This window comes from Theropithecus gelada, chromosome 10 (genome assembly GCF_003255815.1).
Source record: "Theropithecus gelada isolate Dixy chromosome 10, Tgel_1.0, whole genome shotgun sequence".
In the NCBI taxonomy this organism is placed as follows: domain Eukaryota; kingdom Metazoa; phylum Chordata; class Mammalia; order Primates; family Cercopithecidae; genus Theropithecus; species Theropithecus gelada.
The window spans coordinates 63,109,340-63,129,720 of NC_037678.1; positions in this window are offsets into that span (position 1 = coordinate 63,109,340).

The window sequence follows — 20,381 nt, forward strand, 5'->3', positions numbered from 1 at the left end:
TGTCTGAATGTTTGCCAGCCTGTTAGGACAGTGTTTGTAACAAGGAAGATAAAATGTGTATTTGGAAAGAATGTAAGTGAGTGTGTGCACATGTGTGGGTGTTTTTAAATGTCTGTATAAGGGAACTCCTGATTCAGGATACGTCTGTGATGGGGGCAAAGGCTGTCTCATGCAAGCCTCATTAGGAGGATGACTGGTTGAGCGCCAGACCCAGATTATCACAAATGGATGCAGAGGGAGGCTGAAAATCAGGCCTCCTGCCCACTCAGCACTTCTTGGCGCTGACCCCATCTCAGTCATCTAATGCCGTTCTTGCATTAGAGACTGCAAACACAATTGACTTCTATTACTTATAAAGCCAACCACTTTATTTCATTTAGACATTTAGGATGGACTTCAGAGATTTCTGAGATGCTGGACAGTAGAACCAGCCCCAACCAGTCGGTCGATCCAGCCACCACTCAAAGAGCATAACAAGAAAAGAATACTCATTCATTCTACATGCAGCATCCAGTCTCCATCAGCACACAGTTTTAAAGGCTGTTATTTCTGCATTTGAGAGGTATGGCTCAAATACACATATCCTAGAATATTATTTTCTGGTCATGTAGTCATTTGATACATATTCAAAGTTCTGTCTCCATTCTAGTTCTGAGCATATAAAAATAGATTACATAATGAAGTTGCCTTCAGGATGCTCCCAATGTATCACAAGGAAGAGAAAGGCAAAGAAATTGTAATAATACAATAGTGCCAGTTTTGTGAGGATTACCTGCCCCCCAAAATATATGGTATTGAAAGTCAAAAGGAAGGTATGAGAGATTGAGAATGGTTCATAGTTGAAGGAATGTCTGAACCAAACCCTAAAGGGGCCTGATTTTGTAGGAGAAAAACAGGATGAAGAATGTTCTAGGCAGAATACTGTAGAAGAGGCCTAGAAGTTGAATTCAGGCAGAACTTTGATTAAATTCCATGACAACTTGCTTGATCTTGGGCAAGTTACTCCATCTCCCTGAATCTCAGCTTCCTCTTCTATAAAACTGAGCTGCCTAGGATTACGGCAGGGATAAAATGGTCACATAAGCAGATAGCCAAAAGGAATATGACCCATGGTAGAATTTATGGGCTGGTGCCTGTTATTATCAGGTTGATGTGACTGGAGCTGCAGAAGAAGCAGAACAAAGCACCTTGAGTGAGGATTTGTCCTGTGGACAAAAGGCTCCCACTGATGGTGTTAACCAAAGAGTGACTTGTTCATATTTAGGTTTCAAATAGTTATCAAGAATGGTGAGGTTATAGATGACCTGAAGGGGGAGCCAGGGAAGCACATGAAAAAAACCATAGAAAATACTGGTCATCCTTTGTTGTAAAAGGACAAATTTTCTAAATATAAGCCTTCGATCACAAGATCCTTTTCCCTTATCCTGGAACATTTTCTATGGAACATTTAAGCTACCTTTAAGGCTACAATTTAAATCCCATTACATATTTTGCTCAACGTCTATGTTACTTTTCCACCATGGAAGAACTGACTTACAAGTCAACATAAAAGTATGAGTCAAGAGGAGAGTTGGTTTCTATTCACAGTGTTTCACCATCTCTGCCTTTTCACATCAAGGCCTGTGTAGAGACAGACCAACAGTGTAATCGAGAGTAGAGGCATTTCTCTGGCATTGTCTCCTTTACCTCCAAAATGTCCTAGTAGGAGAACTAGGTTAAACTGTTTTCTCAACATTTTTTTTTGGGGGGGGGTGCATCCTTCCTGCAAAGAAAAAACAAATCAATTCTAAAAGCAGTATGTGTACATGAGTGCAGTGAGACTCCATTATGGGGCTCAAAGATCACCTCCTGGGAAACAGTCCCTTACACATTCTCACACCAAGCCCAGATGGCCACTCTCTGCCATGTAAATGTAACACCTACAGCCTCATTAGTTGCATGGTGTTACAATTAATTCTCTGTTCATCCCTGCCTCCTCAACTAGACCAAGAGCTCATTCAAGTCTGGGATAAAATCATAACCATATATTTCCACCACTAGGCACAATGCCTAGCATCTAGTAGATAGGAGACAAGGTTTGTGGAGTGACTAATGGGTCTACTCTTATTTCAAAGCCTTCCAACTTTCAGTTTTCATTACAGTGACCTGAGATCTTAAACATCATTAGGGATGTGAATATACAAATGAGGGAACCTCAAGGATAAATACATGCTTCTAATTATTCCATCTTCTGCTGTTCTATACACATGAAGAAGAATGCTACTCACTTATAGAAACCGATGTGGGTTAGTGAAGACTAAGTATGTGTAGATTCTGTTTCTGGCACTCAGGAGCTGTGGGGAGGAGGCTCTGTGCATCCTTCTTGTCATCAGTCTCCCAGGTGAGGGGCCATGTTACTTGTGTTTGCGTTTACCTGGTTTACCCAGGTTGGAACTATTCCTCATGGATATCCATGAACTTCCCCTGAATTTAGGCATATTTGCATTTAAACCCTCTCTGTGAAGAGCAGATCCCTTGACTTTGTCATTTTCTAAGGCAGAATTCAGGAAACTATGGTCCACAGGCCAAATTCAGGCCACAGTCTGTTTTTATAAATAAAGTTTTATTGGAATATAGCAACATCAATTTATTTATATATTTTCTACGGTTGTTTTTACACTAGAACAGGAGAGTTCTGTAAATGCCACAGAGATGCATGGCCTGCAGTCTATCTGGCCCTTTACAGAAAATATTTCCTGACCCCTACGCTAGTGTTTGACTTAAGTTGTACTAGTAGTAGTGATCACGTGCAGCCAAGATGCTGAACACCTGATACCCAGTATCTCATTTAATCTTTACCACATCCCTAGAACGTAGCCACTATGATGATACTCTTTTTGTTGATTAACTCATTTATTGAGCACCCACCATATGGCAGGCTCTGTGCTAAGCACTGGGACATCACGGTAAATAAGGCAAACACAGTTTCGGCTGAAATTTAGCTTCCAGTCTTGGTTCCATGATTCAAGACTTCTGCGCTGTGTCCCAGGGCTACTCTCACCTATTACCTTTTGAAAGTTCCTCCGTGCAACACATTACCCCCCTCCCCATACTCGTTGTCTAAAAGCCGGTGCCCCTAATGGGTCCAAACCAAAACCAACATGCAATAGTCCATGACTTCCCAAACTTCCTCCATAGGTTGGTTTAGGCTGTCAGAGGAACATCCTCTTCCCTGACATACCACAGCCTGACCACCAGTGGGTGTTCGCCAAATCCGGCCTGACCTGCGAGATGCTCATCACCTCCCACTGATGACCCTCTGAGACTAGCGGACTAATAAGGAGCCCAGGCTGAGCCTCCCACAGCAGCAGCTGGATCTCTGGGCCTCACGCTGGGCAGGGCCTTCAGCTGACTCTTGACCAAAGAGGTTTTAAAGGAGATCTGCACCCTTCCATGAAGGGTGGCTAGGACTTCATCCATCCACTGCCATCAGCTTTGGTTTCTCATCCCTTTTGCCAGCATCTCTGGAGAAACCTGCTTTACTTCCCCCCTTTGTTTAAATGGCCTAGGATTTAAAAAAAAAAAATGCTCACAATGCTAAATTGCTGCATGGGAGGAAGACAACCAAGGGACAGGAGGGCAGGAGAAAAAGCCTGATCACCCCTGCCCAGGCTGCTCTGAGCAGATCCTAATTAGAAGGCTGGCAGAGCAGCCCTCTGCAGGAAACCCGGATCATTAGCCCTGGCACCACGCACATTCTGACTGCAATATGCGGCCACGGCTGCCACGCTGGCACCATGCGGACCCTGCTCTTGGCTTCTGTATCAGAACAGATGTCCAAAAGTGGTTTTTGTTTTTGTTTTTTGTTTTGGGGGTTTTTGAGGTTTTTTTTTTTTTTTTTTAGCATTACATGACCTTCTGCCAGAAATTTCTTTTGCGAGGATAAAAGTTTTTGATGGGTCAAAGGAGTAAGACAAGTCAAGAGAAATTTAAACAGTGCTTATGTGGGCTCTCAGGGTAAAAGATAAAGAGGAGATGTCAAAAGAAGCTGAATTGCTCTACTGGAATTGGAGTTGACCAAAAGGTTTTTCCCAACATTGACTTTCTTGGTAGTAGAAATACTTCTTCAGAATCCATCCGCCCCCTTAGCTCATGCATTAACAGACACCAGCGATTTTGCCTCCTGAATGCCTCTCAAATCTGCCCACTACTCTGTATGTCTACTGCTGGAACCCTAATCCATGCCACTATTGTCATTCATCTACACCAGGGCATGGCAAACAGGGTTTCCTGAGGATTCGTTATAATAGTATGTCCACATGTGCCTCACACATGTGTGTAAACATGCGTGCTCACAAATGTACAAAACATCGTAAGTTTCTACAAAATGCCTTCCCTTTAAGGTAGAAAATACAAAGTGACTCCTCCGTGTTATCAAAGGGAAACCTGAGGGGGAAAAGTTGTTAAAGGTGTCACTGAATATTTTAGAATAAATGGAACCAGATCCAAAATTGCAGTGTAGGCTTCCTGCATTTTACTCATGACTCCATGCAAATACGGACCATATTGTCTACCAAAAAAACTGGGGCGTGTCAATTGGCCAGCAAAAGAATGGAATATTTTAAAAATCAGGACTATTGTAGAAAAATCCAAGTTGTGTGGTGGCTGTATCTGTAGCATTAGAATTTGGCAAATTTTTTAAAAGTGAATTGATATACCAAACCCAGCCCACCCAACTTGGCATAGAAAGTAAAGGCCTTCTATTTGGGGGTTGGCTTTGAAACTGAGACCACATGATATCAAAACATTCAATTAAAATTTCATTTGTCCAGATGTTTGACCATGTAATGCCAATAACTTGTTTGACTAATGTTTTAAATTTAATTGACCAGATGTTTTTGGTGGTAGGTGTCTTAATGAGTACGAGAAGTGTTTGTGGAATTCAATCAAATTTCTCTGAGAATAGCCAGCCTCACTGGCAATTGGAATTTAATAATGTTACTGCAATGAGCCAGAGCTTATCAAAAGTTCCAAAACTATCTCATCTTCATACCTGGTCAATTAGGAAAGTGTGTTCTTCCACTGGCTTAGCAATCAACAAACCAAACACAGTTAAACAAAAACAATTATTCAAAGAGCAGAAAGTGAGTGGATTTACGAACAGAGGTCTCAGATTTAATGCCAAGTAGGCTATTTACTTCTAGCAGAATAACAAAAAAAAAACAGCAACATCTATGGAGGGCTTCCTGTGTAGTCAGTGCTTTACATGGACTCATTTAATTTAATTTAAACATCAACCCTCATCTGTTTTACAGATGAGACAGTCAAGAGACCTAAGCATTAAGTAACACACCCAAAATTCCCAGCTGGAAAACCACAAAGGTGAAATTAGTTCCCAGGTACTCTGAGCTGTCAACTACCCATCTATATTGTGTGATTTGGAGCTTGTCAGAACCTCAGTTTCCTTCTCTGAATGCCATCCTCATCTTAGAGAGTAGACATAAGGTAGTCACAACTAGAACATATAGCACTCTGTGCATCAGGAATGAGTACCCCATAAATATTAGTTACTAAATCCAGATAATAGTTGATTGTAAGTACTTGCATATTTCTGCATCTTCTCTCCAAGACAATGAAATGGCCTGAGTCTCTGAGGTCCAGTGGCTTTCTCTTTAACACAAAAGCACCAGCCTTTTGCTGCTCAACACTGTAGTAGAGGAGGCGTGTGGCCACCCTACCATGTCTTTTTCAATAGCGTCTCCTTCTGTTGTTCCCACAACCTTGGGCTTCCCCAGCCATCTGTATGAATCACATTAATGTGGAGATTTAACACTCACAGGCATGGAATGTCAGAAGAGGGCTGGTTGAAACCCACACACGAGGATGCTCCAAGAATGTGCAGACAGTGAGGAGCACCAGGATCCAAGGTGAGGTTTCATGAAGACACCCACAGGTGTATAGAACCTGCTCTGGGAGGCCCAGGACAGTCGCATTCTGACAGATGGACAGATCTGAGATCTCAGGAGGTCTTTGCACTGGATTCACTTCTATTTATTCCTTCCTTCCCAAATCTTAAGTGAGTGACTGTCATGTGCAAGATACAAAGGCAGTGTCTGTGGTGAGTAGGATAAACTCTCTGTTCCTTACCTTTCAGAGGGCAGTGCAAACAATGAGTGGTATTTTTGTCATTAATCAATTTACTAAAATGATTCAAAAACACAGCAACAATTTTGTCTTTTTTCTAAAATCAACAACCTCTATCCTAGAGGATTGTCATAAGGGCTAAATGATATAAACTAGAATAATGTGGAAATTAAATGATTTAAGAGAGGATGAGAACTCTGAAGCCATAAATAAAGCTGAGGAACAGAGAGGAAGTCAGAGATGGAGGACATTCAATATAAGCTGGGATGTCAATGAGAAGAGGGAGGCAGTCACATACATAATTGGTGGAAAGCACTCTAGACAGAGGAAACAGCCAGTGCAAAGGCTCTGAGGCAGTATGAGTGTGACATGTTATTGGTCCAGAAGGAAAGTCAGAAGCCAGATTGGAGGGGCCAGACAGAGACAAGCAAAGACCAGGTTATGCGCTTGTCTTTATGCCTGGTGGACCTTAGTTGAATGTTTAGATTTGAGCCTCAGTGTGATTTGGGGGCATGGAGGGCTTTGAGCAGTAGAGTCTCATGATCTCCTTTATCTTTTCTAAAAGTTTACTCTGACTTCACTGTTGTGAAGGTAGACAGGGAGGGATAAGGAGCTGGAGGCTAAAACAGAATTGCAGGAGAAGGCCAGGCATGGTGACTTATACCTGTAATCCCAGCACTTCGGGAGGCCAAGGCGGATGGTGCAGTCAGAAGTTCAAGCCAAGCCTGGCCAACAGGGTGAAACCCCATATCTACTAAAAATACAATTAGCCAGGCATGGTGGCGTACACCTATAGTCTTAGCTGCTTGGGAGGCTGAGGCAGGAGAATCACTTGAACTAGGGAGGTGCAGGTTGCAGTGAGCCAAGATTGCACCACTGTACTCCAGCCTGGGTGACAAAGTCAGTGAGACTCCATCTCAAGTAAAAAGTAATTGCAGGAGAGATTATGGGAGTTTACACAAAGGCATTTAGAGGCAGTTAAATTTGTGTAGGAACTTAGCAGTAGGCACTGTTGGGGTTCATGGTCCAGATTCCAGGCCTAGAGAGACGGCCTGATGAGACCACAAGGCCACAGTAGATTGGTGCAGATATAGGCAGGACAGATATCCAGCAATATTACCCAAGGGATGAGAACAAATTTGCTCAGTGCATTTGTTGAACATGAGAAAAAAAGAAAGTAAGGGCAGAGACAGATGTGAGGATGTGAAATAAAGGCAGTGATAACAGTGCTGGTTGTGGTAAAAAGAAGGGGGAGGAGGAGGAGGATATGAAAGGAATCAGAAAGAGAGGGGGACAGAGAGATGCTGTCTGAAAACTCTTGCACTCTCAAAAGTCTGGTTGTGCTTCCTGAAGTGGGTTCCAGATTGAAGGACAGCTGGATGCTCATGACCTTGTTTAAGTCTCATGCAGCTCCGCCATGAGGCAGTGGTAAGAGGAAACTGAGCCAGAAGGCAGTCAGGTGTCCAAGGTCAAACTGTGGCAGGGTTGGGTCTTAACAGAGGACCTTTTTTCTCCTGGTCCAGATGACCCTTCCCTTAAAGAATGGCGAGTTCTAATCCATTGTGATAATTTCAGCTGCCACTGGGCATAGCTAGGTAGTGGCTGAGGATGGAGATGACACCATGGAGAGGAGCAAGGCTTGTCAGTGTGGCTGCTGATGTCATTTCCAATCCCAAGATTCACATGTATAGAATCTACATGTATAAAACCCTATATTAAAAGTCATAATCTGATCAAGTCTCCATTTAAGGTATTTTATATATATATAAAATTATTTTATAAATAATTTAGAAATTATAAAATTTATAAATTATAAAATATATTTATAATTTATTTATATTTTATAAAATATATAAAATATAACTTATAAATTATAAATTTAAATTTTTATAAATTATAAAATTATTTTATTTTATACTATAATACATATACTATATTACATATAGCATAAAATAATAGCATATTATAAGGTATAAAAATAATAGCAAGAAAACCAAAGGAGAAAAAAATTAAATTTACTATTAGAAAAGAGATATATTTCTTGTTGTTTCTAGATTATATTGTGGATTAACAAGAAAACTACTGTAGTAACACTACCTGAAAATAGAATAAAATGGAAGCAGCTAACTCATAAAAGTCATGTTTAAATAATCCACAGTCATAGAACTTTACCTTAGAATTCTAGCCCTACCTGGTGTATATTTAAGCCATTTACTTAACAGCAGTAAAACTAAAAGAAAAACAATTAAAATGATTTTAATTGTTTAAATTAAATTAACAAATCATTAACAAATAAAATGATTTTAGTTGACAGAAAAAAAGCATCTTGTGGTTCTGCATCTTCAGAAGTCTACTCATTGGGGATAGGGTCAACTTGGAGATGACTCACTTCTGCTTTCAGACCATGTGGACAGTGTTTGGTCCAGAGATCTTTCCTATGGCTAGCGGAGAATGTGCCCAGCCAGGGAAATCCCTCAGTGGGGAAGACCGCCTAGGCAGCTTCTTCCAAGCTTTCTAGAACAGAGGGAAGTTCAGCATATCCCCTTCTCAGGAGACGCACCTGGGAATTTCTCTGGTACATCTACCATCTGACTAGGGTACTGGGTAGAGAACAAAGACTGGGTGAACAGCACACTGTTCTGGAGGGAGGGCTGGATCTAAAGGAGACTCTGGACCATGACCAGCTCCAGGGGCAACAGAACTGCTCTCTCATGCTCTTGAAAAGGAGCTGCAGTGTCAAAACAAAGTTGGCCTGATAGAAGGTTCCTTTTCCTGGGAGAATGGCATCTGTCCACAGCAGGCACTGGATCCTGGATCTCCATCCCTCCACAGCCCATGGTCCTCCTTCCTTGGAGATGTGGTCCTCAAGAGCATTCCCTGGTCATCTCAAAGGACTCTAATAAATGCCCCATTTGCAAGATTGGGGACTTAAGGATGCTTTTCAAAACCTTCACCACCTTTCTCAATTTTTTTTTTTTTTGTCTCAGGCATGTATTCTTTTTTCTTAAGTTATGAAGGTGTCTTTCAGGCAACAGAACTCTCAACACATCTCCTGATAGGAAATAAGCTGGCTTCAATAATAGCTGGCATATTCTTTTGAATTTTTCTGGAAAAATTTAGGATTGCATTTACAGGTGTCTGGCTTATCACATGCACAGCTGATCCTGTCATCTGCTTTTGAAATATTCCTTTCTGTCTTTACGGGGTAAATTCTCTTTAAATCGTACATTTAGTGAAAATTTATTTTCTCCCCTTGATGCAACTCTGAGAAAACCTGGAAGTTTCTGCTGAAGCAGTTGCCTCTGCCTTTCTGTCTTTGTTTGTTCGTTTGTTTTTTCTCTTGACCTCAGTAAAGCTTTACTAGTTTAGAGACTTTTCATACAATCTTAAAGTGCATCAATTATTTAATCTTTTTTGGTTAATTTAGTGTAAATTATAATTTCTTTATTCTTCGAGAGATCTTAAGTATTTAACTCAATCACATCAATTGTTTTGTTCAAAACTCATTTGGACTCATGTTGTACATGGCCTCTGTTTTCTTTAAAAAAAAAAAAAAAAAAAAACCTTTAAGTTCAGAGGTACAAGTGCAGGTTTGTCACATAAGTAAGCTTGTGTCATGGGGGTTTGTTGTATGGATCATTTCATCCCCCAGATATTAGGCCTAATACCCATTAGTTATTTTTCCTGATCCTCTCCCTCCTCCCACCCTCCACCTTCCAAAAGGCCCCAGTGTGTGTTGTTCCCCTCTATGTATCCATGTGTTCTCATCATGTAGCTCCCACCTGTAAGTGAAAACATGTGGCATTTGGTTTTCTGTTCCTGTGTTAGTTTGCTAAGGATAATGGCCTCCAGCTCCATCCATGTATCTGCAAAGGACATGATCTCATTCATTTTTATGGCTGTATAGTATTCCGTAGTGTATATGTACCACATTTTCTTTATCCAGTCTATCATTGATGGGCACTTAGGTTGATTCCATGTCTTTGCTATTGTGAATAGTGCTGAAATGAACATACACATGCATGAGTCTTTATAACAGAATGATTTATATTCCTTTGCGCGTATACCCAGTAATGGGATTGTTGAGTGGAATAGTATTTCTGTCTTTAGGTCTTTGAGAGATCGCCACACTGTGTTCCACAATGGCTGAACTAATTTTCACTCTCACCAACAGGGTATAAGACTTCCTTTTTCTCCACAACCTTGCCAGTGTCTGTGATTTTTTTACTTTCATAGTCTGTGTTTTCTGGTGGCTTCCAGCCTTTCACCATTTATGCTGCCCCCATCAAAACGCCATCTCAATCACTCATCTCCTGCAGGTGTCCACCCAGAGATGTGGCCTGACTTTCTTGATTGCTTCCTAATATTTTTCTCTTCTGTATAATAAGTTTACTCACTCATCCTTTTGTTCTCTCAGCATCTTGAGAAAGCCACTTTAGATTTCCCTGAAGACTGGAATTTGCCTTCAAAGAATTTTTTTAGAGCTGCCTGAAGCTGTTCTTCATTCTTCTGATGAATTTTGAACAATGTCATGGTGGCAACTACTTGCTTTTGCATTTTTCAGATTTGTCTTGAAATGACTGTAACTTTATGGAAATATCAACTTGCTTTATAAAATCTACTTTTCTCTGGTAGTAAAATAAATAAAAGTTACCATTTTAATCATTTTAAGTTCATTCACATTGTTGTGCAACCGTCACTGCCATTCATCTACAGAACTTTATCTTCCCCAACTGAAATTCTGTACACATTAAACAATAACTTCTCTTCCTTCTAGCCCCTGGCAACCAACATTTCTCTTTCTGTTTCTATGATTTTGATTACTCTATTCCATATAAGTGGAATTAGTATCTATCCTTTTGTGATGGGCTTATCTAACTTAATATAATGCCCTCAAGATTCCTCCATGCTGTAGCACATGTCAGAATTTCCTTCATCTTAGAGGCTAAATAATATTCCATTGTATGAAAATACCACATTTTGTTTATCCATTAATCTGTCAATCAATACTTGGATTGCTTCCATCTTTTGGCTATTGTGAACAATGCTGCTATGAACATAGATGTACAAGTATCTGTTCAAGTCCCTGCTTTCAATTCTTTTTAGTATATACTCAAAAGTGGAATTACTGGATCATACGGCAATTCTATTTTTAAGTTTTTAGGGAACCTCCACACATAATATTTTACATTCCCAGCAACAGTGCTCAAAACAGTGGTCAAGGGTTCTGATTTTTCCTCAACTTTGCCATTTTGTGGTGTGTGTATGTGTGTGTGTGTGTGTTTTATTGTTTTGATAATAGCTATCCTAATGGGTATGAAGTGGTATCTCATTGTGGTTTTGATTTGCATTTCCTTAATTATTGGTGATGATGAGGATCTTTTCTTGTGCTTGTTGTTCATTTATGTGCCATTTTTACAAAAAAATCTATTCAAGCTCATTGACAATTTTTTAATTGGGTTATTTGTTGTTGAGTTTTAAGAGTTCTCTATGTATTCTAGATATTGACTTTTCAGATATATGACTTGCAAATATTTTCTCCTATTTCATGGGCTGTGTTTTTATTGGTGTAAAACTGTGTTTTTTTTTTACTGTGTTTTACTGGTGTAATCGTGTCCTTTGATATCATCCAGTTTATCTATTTTCATCAACTTGTTTTAAATGTCGAGAGTCATCTTTTAGTATTTCTTGGAAAGTGTCTGTTCTATACTCAGGTAAAGATGTGTATCTTTCTAGTTCTTTATTGATGACCTCCAGTTTTTATATATTGATACTTTAGTCTCCAAACTGACTTCTGTTGAACTTGAATGCAAATTTGCTCTCAATTATTCTGAGCTTCTGAAACATATGTAATTTCTCCTTGAGAAGGACCGAGGTTAAGGTGCCAATTTATCTCTACCTGAATGAAGTCAGTCCTTCTTTTATTCACCAAATCTACTGACACCTTGAAAAAGTCAGTTCTTAATAATGACAAATCAGATGACAGCCAACACCACTATCTCACATAGGGGCAATCTATGGGGCCCTAGACCTGGTCTAACATCCCCTGGCAGTGCTGTCATCACCTGGCACCCTCTCTCCATGACCAGCCATCAGCTAACACAGAGTATCACAGCCATCAGCAGATTTTCCACGGCCCAGGGACCACTGTGGAGTCATATCAGGGTTCCTGAACCCTACTGATCACCACAGACTTTGGAGAATGCCAAGAGCATTTATCTTGGAACCAAATACATAGTAAGTATTTACCAGGCACCAAATATTTTCAAAAGCTAACTATAGAATGGAGTACAAAATGCATTAGGACCCGTTCTTCCCTGTTGTATGTAACAGGCTTATGTTGCTAAATTCTTCATTGGCCTCCAGGGGCCAAACTTCTTTAAAAAGTAATTTGCGGTTTTCAGGGCAAAGACATATGAAATGATCCACTGGAAATACCTGATAAGTTACCGCTTTTTAGTAATGTAAACCAAATGATATAAACTCCCTCAGAATTAAGAAGTTTAAGGGAATTTTGTGACTTCAGGTATAGCTAGATTTAGGGTCAAATAATTTTATTCAAGCACCTTCTCTCTTGCGCCATATCTCACCTGTGCCTCCCTGAAAATTTTTGTACACACAAAAACCTGTATAGGAATGTTCACAGCAGCTATATTTGTAACAGCCAAACTCTGGAATCCGCCCAAATGCCCTTCAGCAGAGAATAATTATACATGCATGCAATGGAATACTGTTTAGCAATGAAAAAAAGAATGAATTGTTGTTATATGCATCAACTGTGGGTAGTGTGCTGAGTAAAAATTACTCCAAAAGCTGACTTACTATATAATTCCATTTCTATAATACTTTTTAAATGATTACATTTTATAAACAGTGGAGATATTATAAAGTTCCAGGGGTTAGGGATGGTAGAGAGGGAATTTCAAAGGAATAGGAGGGAGGTGATTATAAAAGAACAACCCAAGGGGTTCTTGCAGTGTTGGAACCATTTAGAATTTTAATTGTGATAGTGGACTCAAGGACCTACACAGGTGATAAATTGTATGAAACTTAGTAACACACACACATATACACAAATGAGTAAATAAAACTGGATAAAGCTGATATAGTATATCAATGTTAATATCCTGGTTAATTATACATACATTTAAAGTTATACTACAGCTTTGCAAATGTTATCATTGGGGGAAAACTGGGCAAAGTTTACAAAGGATCTCTCTGTGTTACTTTTAGAAATGCATGTGAATCTACAACTATATCAGCATTTTAATTTAAAAAAAACAGTATTCTGTATTTGCATGGGCCTTTTTCTGACTTATCTTCTCTGTTACACTGATTTTTGTATCTCTCTCTCTCTCCACCTAGTATCATGGAGTCTTGATTAGTGTAGTTTTATAATAAGGCTTGAAATTGGGTATATTTAAAGTCTCACAATTTTATTCTACTTCATCAAAATTGTTTTTTAGCTATCTAGTTTCCCTCCCTTTCCATTTAAGGTTTAGGATAATCATCAATATCTATACAAAAATTCCATGATTTTTATAAGAATGTTAAACTAATTTATCAACTTGAGGAGTTACTACTATATTGTTTTCCAATCCATGAACATGGTCTGTCTTTTCATTTACATAGATCTTCTTTGATTTCTTTAATCAGCATTGTGTAGTTTTCAGCATATAAGTCTTGTATATATTTTGTTAGATTTACACCTAAGCATTTTAAGATTTTAATGATTTAAATGATACTTGAAATTTCTGTTTTCACATGTTTACAGTTAACATACAAAAATATAACTAACTTTTGTATGTTGAGCTTGGACCCTGCAACTTTGCTTAATTTGCTTATGTCTAGCAGGTTTTTTTGTCAATTACTTGGGATTTTCTAAGACAATTATCATGTCATCTATTTCTTTCTAATCTGTGTACTCTTTATTACATTTCCTTGATTTATTGAGCTGGCTAAGACTTCCACTACTATGATGAATAGCAGTGGTAAGAAAACTCCTTGTCTCACTCTCATTCTTAGAGGAAAAACGTTTAATCTTTCACCACTAATATAACATTAAAAAATTTTTTGTAGGTGTTCTTTAGCAAGTTGAGGAAGTTCTACTTTGTTTCTATTTTTCTGAGAGTTTTTATCATTAATGGTTATTGAATTTTGTCAAAGCGTTTCTACAGCCATTACTATTATCATGTAATTTTTATTTTAATATGCTAATGTGGGGATTACATTGATTTTTGGATATTAAAACAGTCTTGGCATACTTGGAATAAACCCCCCTTAGTCATGTTTTATAATTCTTCTTATATGTTGCAGAGCTCCATTTGCCAACATTTCATAATAACTTTTTTCTATATTCATGAGAGATATTGGTCAACACTTTTGTTTGCTTTTTGCATTTCTCGTCTGGTTTTGGTATCCAGGTAATACTAGCTTTATAAAATTATTTGGGAACTGTTCTCTCTTATTTCCTGGAAGAGACTGTGTAGAATTGACATTAAATCTTGGTTTAAACATTTAGTGGAACTCTCCAGTGAAAACATTTGAACCTGAAGATTTCTTTCTGATGGTTTTAATTATACACACATTTAATTTTTAATAGTTATTGGGCTATATAAATTATCTATTTTATACTAGGTGAGCTGTGCTGGTTTGTATTGTCTAAGGAATGGTCCATTTCATCTATATTCTCAAATTTGTGTGTCAAGTTCTTTATTATATTTCATTGTTATTCTTTCGCTGTGTGCATGGTCTGTACAGATATCCTCTGTTTCATTCCCGATATTGGTAATTTTGTCTTGTCTATTTTTTGCTGTATCATTCTTGTTAGAAGCTTGTCAATTTTATTGATCTTTTCAAAGAACCAGTTTTTTGTTTCATTGATAGTCTCTATTGTTTTTTCTGTTTTTAATTTTATTGATTTCTACTCTGTCCTTTGTAATTTCTTAACTCTTCTGCTCACCTTGGGTTTATTTTATTCCTCATTTTCCAGTTTCTTGAGGAGACAACCGAGATGATTTATTTGAAATATTTCCTTTTTTCAAAATAAAGCGTTTAGTGCTATAAATTTTTTTCTCAGCATTGTTTTAGCTGTGTCCCAAACATTTTGAATATATTATATTTTTATTTAAATTTTTCCATGTATTTTTAAATTTTTCTTGAGACTTCCTCTTTGAATCATAAATTATTTAGAAGTATGCTGTTTTGTTTCTAAGTGGTTGGAGAATACTTTGGTACCTCTTTCTTTAATTTCCAGTTGATTACACTGTGGTCAGAAAAAAACACTCTATGTAATTTCAATTGTTTTAAACTTGTTGAGTTCTGTCTATGATCCGAGAGATGTTCTATGTTTATATACATTTCATATGAGCATTTTAAAAAAGTGTACAGATGCTCCTCTCCTTACAATGGAATTACATTCTGATAAATCTATCATAAGTTGAAAATATTGTTAAGTTGAAAATGCATTTAATACACCTAACCTATCAAAATTATAGCCTAGCCTAGCCTACCTTAGATGTGCTTAGAACACCTTACATTACCCTACTGTTGGGCAAAATCATCTGGCAACACAGCACGCTGTAGAGTATCAGTCGTTTACCCACATAATCTGGCTGACTGGGAGCTGGGACCTGCTGCCCAGCATCATGAGAGAGTACTGTACACTAGAGAGTAACGTATCACTAGGCCAGGAAAAGACTAAAATTCAAAATTCAAAGGATGGTTTCTACTGAATACATATCACTTTTACACCATGAGTCATGAGTCAAGCCATTGTAAGTTGGGGACCATCTGTATAATGTGCTGTTGTTGGGTGGAATGTTTTATAAATGTCAATTAGATCTTGTTGATTGTTAGTGTTTTTGAATTCCATGTCCTTCCTGATTTTACGTCGTTGTTATATCAATTGTTAAAGAGGGGTATTGAAGTCCCCAACTCTAATTGTGGATTTGTCTATTTCTTCTTTCAATATGATCAACTGTCGCTTTACTTACTTTACATCTCTATTTTTCATTGTATATACATTTGGGTTTGCTATGTCTTCTTGATTCACTATTCTTTTATTATTATGTGATATTCCTTTCCGTCCCTGATAGTTTTATTTGGTCTAAAGTCTATCTGATATTAATATAATAACTTCTGCTTTCTTTTGATTAAGATTTATATAGTATATAGACCTCTTTTAATTTTACTTTTAACTTGCCTATTTTATTTGAAATTAGTTTCCTGTAGACAGCGTAGAGTTGGTCGTGTTTTCTAACCCAATCTTTGTCTCTTAATTGGTATACTGAGGCATTTACATTTACCCAATCTTTGTCTCTTAATTGGTGTGTTGAAATAGCTACATTTAATGTGATTATTGATGGGTTAGGCTTTAAGCCTTCCATTTTATTTTGTGTTGTCTGTTTTGTTCTTTCTGTTGTATTTTTTCTCTATGCCTTTCTATGAGTTACTTGAACAGTTTTTAGCATTTTATTTTGACTTAATTATAGTGTTTTTCCAATGAATCTTTTTAAATAGCTTTTAAAAATATATATATAACTTATCACAGTCTAGTGGTGTTGATAATTTACGAGTTCAAGTGAATTGAAGAAAACTTGTCTCTATGTTGTCTTGCCCTTTTCCATTTACAATTGTCTGAAATATTTCCTCTACATACATGAGAACCATATTAATATCAGATAGCATAGCTTTTGTTCAATCAACATAATTTAGTCAACAAACTAAAGATGAGAAGGAAAATCTATTATATTTTCTTTTATTTTTTACCTTAATATAGTCTTTCTTTGATTTCTTTCATCCTTTTCTTTTTTGTTTAGACAAATTTCCTTTGTCTTTATTTTAGATTAGATCTACAGGTAAAAAATTATCTTGATTTTTCTTCATCTGAGAGTGTCTTGATTTTCCCTTCATTCCTGAAGGTTTTTTTCATTGGATACAGGAGTCCGAGTTGATGGTTCTTTCATTCCAGCACTTGGAAAGTACTCTGTCACTTTCTTCTGGCCTCCATGCTTTCTAATGTAAAATCCATGATCTTTTAAATTGTTTCTCCCTAATCGGCAAGTTGTTGGTTTTCTCTGACTGCTTCTAAGAGGTTTTTTCTTGTTTTTAGTTTTCAGAAATTTAATTTTGGTGTGTCTAGACATAGATTTCTTTAGGTTTACCCTATTTGGGATTCACTCAGTTTCTTAAGTATGTTTATGTCTCTTAGCAAGTTTGGGAAGTTTTCAGCCACTATTTGTTTATTCAAGCGCTTTTTCAATTATGCTCTCTTTCTCCTCTCCTTTGGGTATCTAATAATACATATCTTAGACTTTTTGTTACAGTCTCATAGGTCCCTAAGGCTGTGTTAATTTTTTTTTTCAGTCTATTATGTCTTTGACGTTCAGATTGAGCATTCTCTATTGTTCTGTCTTAAATTTCATTGATTCTTTCCTCTGTTCCCTTAATTCTACTGTTAAACCCATATATTGAGCTTTTTCTTTTGGTATGACACTTTTCAGTTCTAAAATTTTCATGTGGCAATTATTTATATCTTTTATTTACTGTGACTTTCCTTTCTGATGCTTTTTATTTTTTGTTTTAGACACATTTATGTTTCCTTGTTGAGATACTTTTATTACGGATTTTAAAATATCTTTATAAGATGCGTTTAACATATTAACCATCTTGTTGGTGGTGGTTTTAAAAAAATCTGTACATGTTTGTGTTTCCAGGTTTCTGGATTCTTCAGTGCCATGTCTTGGGTATATATATGAGGGTATGAGAGAGAATGGAATCTTTTTTTTTTTTTGAGACAGAGTCTTGCTCTGTCACCCAGGCTGATGTGCAGTGGAGTGATCTCGGCGCACTGCAAGCTCCGCCTCCCGGGTTCACGTTGTTCTCCTGCCTCAGTCTCCCGAGTAGCTGGGACTATAGGCGCCCGTCACCACGCCAGGCTAATTTTTTGTATTTTTAGTAGAGAGGGGGTTTAATCCTGTTAGCCAGGATAGTCTCGATCTCCTGATCTCGTGATCTGCCCACCTCAGCCTTCCAAATTGCTAGGATTACAGGTGTGAGCCACCGCGTCCAGCTGGGAGAATGGAATCTTAAAGAAATTCACCATCACATCATTCCTCAAGTGTTGAGGTCCTAGCCAGCCTGCCTTCTTCTCTCCTCCTGTCAGAATATTAGTATATTTGTTTTATACATAATGTCCAGGATTTTTAGTTGTGCTTACTGGGAAGAACAGGGAAAAGTACATAAAGCCCATCTTCTCATTGCAGGAGTGTTCTCATGTGCAAGACAGACCAGGGGTGCTAAGGAACTAACACTCCAGAAGCAGCCCTTAATCAGTGATAGACAGAAGTTAGTAGACTGATACCCCAGAGTCCTCAGCCCTGGGAGCTCCAAGGCATGTACTATACAGCCTTTCTGAGATATCTAGTGAGAATGAATCACAATTACCTATAGCAGTAACCTGTTCATCAACGGACCCTCTGTTGACTCATTCTCTTTCCTTCTTACTTCCTGTATTAGCCTGTTTTCATGCTGCTAATAAAGACATACCTGGATAATTTATACAATAAAAAGGCTTAATGGACTTACAGTTCTACATGGCTGAGGAGGCCTCACAATCGTGGCAGAAGGCAAGGAGGAGCAAGTCCCATCTCACATGGATGGCAGCAGGCAAAGAGAGTTTGTGCAGGGAAACTCCCCCTTATAAAATCATCAGATCTCATGACACTTATTCACTATCCTGAGAACAGCATGGGAAAGACCTAAGACCTGCCCCCATGATTCACTCACCTCCCACCAGGTCCCTCCCAGAACACACTGGAATTCAAGATGAGATTTGAATCTCATCTCATCTTTGAACCGTATCACTTCCCTACTCCCCTAGCAATGCTTCCTTGGACCCCCTCCCAAATCAACTGCTTGCACCCATATTCTTGTCTCCAAGTTTGCTTTTGGGGGAATCCAACCCAAGTCTGTAGGCTAAATGAAGTAGGGAGAGATGGTGAGGATGATCTTCTCAGTGGAGAAAATTAAGGAAAGACACATGCAGGAAATAAAAGGAAAAGCTTACAATGGTTCCCAAAGCTTCATATGTTGAGTGTATAGTAATCAGTCTCTTCTCCTCATATTCCTCTAAAGGATTCCAGACTAAAGACTCATAGCATTGCTGTGTCCTTACATAACATTTGCAATACCAACAACCCCCAAGCAGCATTGTCTGCTGACTTCAGTATGGAGCTACAGATTCCCTCTCCAATCTCCTATTTTGCTCATGCTTTGTGAAAGCAAAGCAGAGGCAGGAGTTCCCACTTCTCTTACAATAACCTGGAGTTGGCTCTGGGGGCATGGCCATGGTGTTGGAGGCATCTGTATGTGTTATGGCAGACTTCTAATAAACATTAATGTGGAGGAGGAGATTGGTTAGAGCAAAATTTGCTTCAAATTATAGCTGGCAAAGCAGAATCCAGTTATCCACGGAAAACAGCAACTTGTGAGAGGTCCAAGATTATCACACCTTCATAAATCAGGGGGAAAGAAAAACACGATTTCCCTCTCCTCCTCCTCCCTCCTCCTACTCACACTAATGGTTTCCAGCCCCAACCATGGAATGTTTTGTTTAAGGAAAAAGTTGTTTAACATAATTAGTAATTCTATTACAGTAATATATCTTTATCTAAATAAACACAACCTGCTTTCTCACCATGAGGAATTATGTGATGGAAATGGGGGAGGAGAGGATCAGGCAGAGGTTTGAAGGAACTGAGTGAATCTGCCATGGTTTTTATGGGAGTCCTGGAATCAGAAGTGCTGTCCCAGGGTAGTCTATAGGATAAGTAAATGGGCTGATAGAAGATGTGTTATCAGAGGCTGAGTCGTTTCAGCTGCTTTGCTTCAACCTCTGACACCATCCTCATTGCAAAGTGTCTCCTGATGTCCTTCTTTACAGACTCTTCCTCCTTCCCTATGAGAGAAACCTGAAAGAGTACAGGAGAACAGAGACTAATTCCAGTTAACAACTCATCTTCTTTAAGGAGAATAGAAAAGTGGGCACAGGGAGAAATCCAACTCCTCACACCTGCATGGATGGAATTTGTGGTGCAAAAACATCCACTTAGGATTTTGTTAATCCAAAAGTACACTCTGCCATTTGCCCCTAAATCCCATTACTGGTGAGAGGTGAAAGCACGGCTTCAGGATGTAAGTCAAAGAACTTGACACAAAATTCTCAACACATCAAGCTCTGAGAGCAAAAAGTAATC